At 44.3% G+C, this 6465-nt stretch overlaps 1 non-coding gene across 1 annotated transcript; it reads left to right on the top strand.

The window, feature by feature from the left end:
• Positions 1-5667: 5667 nt before the first annotated feature.
• On the top strand, positions 5668-5786 carry LOC111729851. Its single transcript, XR_002776419.1, has one exon. It is a non-coding gene; the product is annotated as a 5S ribosomal RNA (ribosomal RNA).
• The last annotated feature ends 679 nt before the right edge of the window (positions 5787-6465 follow it).

Genomic DNA, 6465 nt, shown 5'->3' with positions numbered 1-6465 from the left:
AATGTATATTTATATGTATAGACACATGTATTTTTATATCTATAAGAAAACTTCCCACGATATGGTGCAATAAGTGAAAAAGGCAGGAAATATAAAAGATGAAAAATCAAGCCATGACATTGAACTGTCTGTCTTATAGGAGCTTCAAAAATGCATGACAGAGTAAAAGGGACAGAAATAGTAAAATAATAATACTACTAATAATAGAAGACAATTTCCCAGAACTGAAGCACTTGGAAGGCCCTTCAGTTCAAAATGGCCTTTCAAGTGCCCAGCATAATGTATCAAGTAGACCCATGTGACATCAGGACAAATTTTCAGTATATCAAGAATAGTGGAAATATCCTAAAAGCTTCCAAAACAGGTGGGTGCAGGGGAGATACATTTTGGCATCGCATGCCTTATTACTAACTCTGGGTACTAGAAGAAAATGGACTACTACCTCTAAATTTCTGAGAAACAGTACCTTTCACCTAGACATCTAGAACAACCCATTGTTTTAAGACAGAATAATGATGTTTGCAGATATGGAAGAACTCTGGATTTTACCTTGTGCACAATATTTCTCAGGAAGTTATTTGAGTCTTCTCTCCACCCAAATGAGGAGCTAATCCTTGATGAAGGGCTCCAGGAAGACATGGTGAGTCCAACGTAAGAGGCTAACGAATGGAAGTCCCTGTGTGACAGCCAAACAGCAGTCTTAGAGAGCATTGGGTTCAAAGGAAGGAAGAAAATGTTCAAGAAAAAAATTATGTGCAAGGCAGCACCCCCCACCTGCTCAGGGGAGCAGCCTCTCATCTCTCTGTGAGTAGGTTCATCAGGGCTGAGCCCATCCTCAGTTGACTTCTGGTGTTTGTGAAGATTTCTCTGTGGGAGGTTGCTTTCCTAATACTGAGCCCCAGAGGGCAGAGGGTGGGGAAGTAACCCACAGAGACACAGCTACCCAGCTGGATGAACTTGAGCAAGTCCAGGAAAGAAGCTGAAGAATAAAGTTAGTGGGCACATCAGTTAGCTGTTGTTAAATAACAAACTATCTCAAATTGTGATAGCTTCAAACAACAACCAACTAGTATTGCTTATGAATCTGTGAGTCGGCAGGATGGTTCTGGGCTCAGCAGGGCATGCTTATGTATCAGCTATGAGTCAGCTGTATGTCAGCCAGGTGGCTTTGCTGATCTAGGATTGGCCTTCTAGCAAGTCTGCAGACTCAGCTGAGACAACTGGCTGGTCCAGAGATCTAAGAGAGAAAGGAAGCATGCAATGCCTCTTGAGGCCTAGGCCCAGAACCAGAATACTTTCCTTCTACCACATCTGTTGGCTAAAGGAAGTCAAAGGGTCAGCTCAGATTCAAGGAGTGGGAAATACTTTGCACATCCCGATAGGAGGAGCCATACAGTCACATCACTAAGAATGTGGCTACAGGGAGGGGTGAAAAATCAGGGCTACTTTGCAATCATTCTACCAAGGGGCAAGAAAAAAGGATTTTTTTTTAAAGCTAGAGTTATATTGTTATTTTGTGATTAATGAACTGTCAAATTGATTATGATGCTATCCCACACTATATACCACCATTCTCCAGTACAAAAGTTTTTAAACCAGGCAGAGAAAGCAAAGATACAGGAATATCATCCTTAACAGCATCCTCTAGCCACGCCCCCACCATGACCTTTGTACATGTTTTCCTCCAGCTTAAAGTGTCAGGATAGTGTACAGGCTGGTGGGCAATCTGACCCCTTGACCTTTTTTAATAGCAAGCAACTTACAGAAGTAATGGAATTCAACTTGTATTTTCCTTGATTTTATTAGTCTGAATGCATTTTAGTTTACTTTAATATTTTAATTTTCTTTTACTCTATATGACAGACTATAATGACCTAAGAGAATACTGAAACAGAGTCAGCCAAATATATTACTGACCCTAAAATAATGTTTTAATTGGTCCTAAAGAAATGTACCACTCCAACAATTTGAGAGTTAGGCAAAGAGAATTTCTCTGGGGAGGAAAGTAAAAGGCTGTAGAACAACCAAATGTACTCAACATCGTTAAAACAGCTATTTGTTTTTCACCCCTGAGTGATAACTTCTTTAAGCATCTTTGATAAATATCTCTCAGCAAAAAGTGCCAGTTAATCAGCTTTGTTGAAAACATAGTAGAAAAGCTGATTCTGGTTATCTCTTTAAGGACATTTAATTGTACCGATGACATAATGTAATATATCTCAACTTCAGATTGATTGTAAATTACTCTAATCTTTGTGAAGACTGAAGGAGTACTGTAGTGTAACCCAAAAGTGCATTTGCCTAAGACCTTTCAACTTTTTCCATAGGTAGTTTAACAGGCATTACAGTTTGTAATTGAAGTGTTGCTTTCACTGAAAGTGTCTTTTTCGGGTATTTTTAATCATTGTGTAAAAATAGAACTATCTTTTGGGTTTATCAGATTTCTCATGCACAAGCAATACAAAAATTTTAAATTTTTTATGAGCTACTTGTTTCTGAAGTGTTTTGGTAGTTTTATTAAGAGATAGTTACATATTGTGCTCTACAGAGCCCCAGAGAAAGGGAGCTTGGGAGTGGGGGCAGGGCTCTGTTCTGGACTGGGCCAGCCTGAACAATACTGGCAACCAAGATTCTGTCAGAATTTCTGTGCATATAGTGTAGTAAAGAAAAAAGGATTTTTAAAAGATAGTAAAATGGTACTTTTTTCCTAAATGGGCTTTCTTTTGCTTTCTCCTGTGCCCTGGGCATGAATGGATCATTTTCCAGATCAGAAGTCTAGGCATTCTGCGTATTCAGACTTTGCCGTGTTTATTTCCCTACATTCCAGATGTAGAGGAGCCTTTGGACAGATCCACTATGGCTCCCCTGAACTAAGGGAGCCACCAGAGAGGCATTCTGATCACCCCTGGAAAGAGTATTCAGGGGAAGACTCGATCTCCCCCTCCAACGCAGGGGGGCAGCAGAGGGTCAGACTGAGGCTCTCAGAAGAAAGAGCTAGCTAGCGCCGCCTTCCCTCCTGGAGTTGATCTTTCCAGAAACCAGCCACAGGGGTTCTGAGGGTAATGGAGTGCCTGCTCAGGTGGAAACTTAAAATTATGCAGCTGCTCACCTATCTACGAATGGAGACCGTAAATTATCTGGGAACAGTTTTGCCTTATTATCTTTTGAGTTTCCTTAGGTTATATAAATGTAAGGCACTCAGCACTGCTTTTTATTTTTTCCTTGAGAAAGGATATCAACGGATTCTTACCTTCTTTGGCTTGGAAATGCTTATCTTTCCAAAGAGTCTTTAGTATACGAAGCTAGGGTGGAGATGGTGGCAGATTCACACAGGGGCCACCAGCCTGCTAGGAAAAGGGGGTCAGGGACTCTGAGCTCTCCTTTTATTGGAACTAGACCCTCTCTTAGAGACTGGTGTGTCCTCCCTGAGGTTCCCTGTCAGAAAAGGGTGGCCACAGCCCCAGAGGTTAATTCTGTCCCAGTCTGACTTGTGGATAGCTTGCCCAGGTCATGCCAGCCATAGGTTCTTACCTAGGGTGTGGCCCTTCCTACAACTATCCATTCAAAGAGCTGTCAACCTCAGAGCCTAGGCGGCAGACGCTCTCTGCACCGCCCTTGATGTTCTTGAACAATTTGGGTGGCGAGGTTCCAAGCCTGAGGTGCAGAATCTCTGGCAATTAGAGCAAGTGGAGGATTGAAGCAGAACACTAGACAACAAGAGTTGTGCTACCTGGGTGGATTGGCTGAGCTCTTTGAGTTCAGATTCTAGCACTCAGTATGGTTGGCCTCACGTGCAGGCCATCCGTCCCTGTCTCCCCAGTTCCCTGGGATACCCTAGAGCTAAGACGGTGGGGTTCTTCCTCTGCCTCAAACCCCCAGTAGCCTCTTTGCCTGCCTCACAGCAGGGCTTAGGGCCTGTCATCGCTAGACGACTCTGGAGTGAATTCAGTGCATTTCAAGCACGCTCCAGAACCTATCCCCACTTCTCGCGGAGTAGCGGGGCAGGCTGCTTTGTGCTGGTTGAGTCAGGCAACCTCTGGGGCCCGGAGGCACTTCTGAGGCCGGCCGCGAGGGGGCAGTGGACTACCGCGCAGGTGCGTCCCGGCCGCCCGACGCCCCGTACACATAGGCGACCTCCACAGAGGGTCTCCCAGCTTAGTGACTCCACCCTCTCCTGGACTTGATTTCCGGTTAAACCACATAGGGTGCCCGACCGAGATCCACTGAGGAATGGATATGAGCACATGGCGTGAACTGTAAAGGCTAGGGCAGAAAAGCCTGCTGTGGATGAAAAGGCAGCGGAGAAGCACCCTCTACTCTTAAGGAATGTCCTGTGCCAACTACTGAGAACTCCATCCTGGGCAGGAAGGCACTTTGACAGTTGTGAAGAGCAGAAAGTTCTGAAGGCATTGTTGTAAGGAGGGGAAGAATAAAAAGCGGTGCTATCCACTTTGCAGATATTGGCTCACTGAAACCCCACAACAGGCCTCTGATTCTCTTTGAGCTACTGTGATTATCCTCATTTTACAGACAAGGAAACTGAGGCCCAGAGAAGCTGTGACTTACGGAAGCCTACATCTTAGTAAGTGGCTAAGGGGGATGCAGAACCGAAGTGAGGGGTTGGGATAGGGAAGGGAGAAAGACAGTGGAAGTAGGCGGGCTAAAGTGAGAGGGGGCGGGGAGGCAAGAAGAAGGATGTCTGCGGGAGGTAGTATGGGACCCCTTCCCCAGCCCAGAGGCCTGAGCAGGGAGGCACCGTGACCTCTGGGAGCCAGGCTTAGGACCCGTTGCCCTTCCCCTTTGCAGACAGCTTGAGAGCACACTCTCCCACCAGACCAGACTGTTGTAAGTTCTCAGAGCCCTTACACTCCCCAGAGTTTCTAATGCTATACTTGTGTGATTTTCTGATTAATGTCTGGCACCTCCCCCTGCAAACTGGAAGCTCTGCAAGGACAGGTAGCATGCTGGATATTCACCACTGTGTCATCAGTGCTGAGCACATGCTGATGCATGGCTGACACTCATAAGTGGTAGAGATGAAATGAATATCAATCATAGTGATGGTGAGAGTTGGAGGACTGCAGGGGTGTGGTTTGCATAATCATCTCTTTGGTCTCAGCCCCTCCTTCTATCTTAGGTGCCGACTCATTGAATGTATGTGTGTCCTTTCAGCACACAGGAGCTGGAGTGATTCTCATTAGTTGTAGAAGTGTTCAGAGGAAAAGAGGGAACAAGGTTGCCAATTCCTTTGAGGCCACATCATTTCTACTTCATCTTTAGCTGCTTTTCAGCTGTGAAATATCTTAAGTGCAGCCACCCCATTTCACTGGAATGCCTGTCTCAGACCCATGACCAGGAGGTGACAGAGCTGGCTGTGTGTCTGAGAGAGAAGGAATCACCAAGGACTTCATCTCAGAGTCTCTACCCTTTCCCTTCGCCTCCAGGGACTGGGTAATGGCCTCATAAAACTGGAGCCAGCACGTTGGCCTCTCCAATTAACTTGCAGGAATCATTTTGCCTACAAGAAGATATTTATTCCTTAACCATAGAGATGTCATCTTCTGGTAAAGATGCAGAGTAATAGTTATTGAAGATGCAACTGGTTTCTGCCAAGTTCCAGTATCTACTTTGGGAGAATAGTAATTGTTGATTATTAGAACCCACATGGTCTATGGCCATGCCGCCCTGAACAAGCCTGATCCTGTCTGATCTCAGAAGCTAAGCAGGGTCGGGCCTGGTTAGTATTTGGATGGGAGACCACCTAGGAAGACCAGGTGCTGTAGGCATAAAAAATAAAAAATAAGGGATTGTAAGCTGACAAGGTCTTTGCAATTTGTGAGGTCAACCTAGGGTTGCCTCGCCTAAATAAATAAATAACCCTCATGGGTTTTATGTTTATATTTATGTATCTTGCAGCATTATTTCTGCTTCTTGTCCTTAAACTGTAATGAGCAAGAATTTTCTGAAAGGAAATATGAGAGTGCTCCTCCCTGCCTTTGCCTTTCTTTCTTTTTTAATGGCTACATGAATTAGTGTTTAAATAAAATCAACCAACAGGAATGCATATGTACTACTGCTGTATGAATCTGACAGGTGGTAATAATGGGCAGCAAACCTGTAGAATAGAAAGCCTATAAAATGCCTCAAAGCAACTCTCTTTTGTCAAGCTGTGATGAAGGATATCTATAGACTCAGGAAAGAAAACTCAACCAGCAAGGGAGTGGGGGTGAATTTCTTAGGTCTGGCAGACAAGATTTTTTTTCTGAACACACATGAGACTGAAATTCTAAGTTGCAAAGATATCAAGGCTGGGCTTGGAGGAAGTTCTTAAGTTTTCTCTATTTACAAAGTCTGTAAATTTGGGATTTCCTGTATTTATCCCAGTCACAGAGAAACAAAAGACATAAAGCCTGATTCTTATAAAAAGCAGAAAATGGAAGATTTGGGAGTTCAACAAGGAAGATT

The sequence above is a fragment of the Pteropus vampyrus genome, unplaced genomic scaffold (genome assembly GCF_000151845.1).
Source record: "Pteropus vampyrus isolate Shadow unplaced genomic scaffold, Pvam_2.0 Scaffold285, whole genome shotgun sequence".
Classification (NCBI taxonomy): domain Eukaryota; kingdom Metazoa; phylum Chordata; class Mammalia; order Chiroptera; family Pteropodidae; genus Pteropus; species Pteropus vampyrus.
This window is presented reverse-complemented; position numbering and strand designations above follow the sequence as displayed.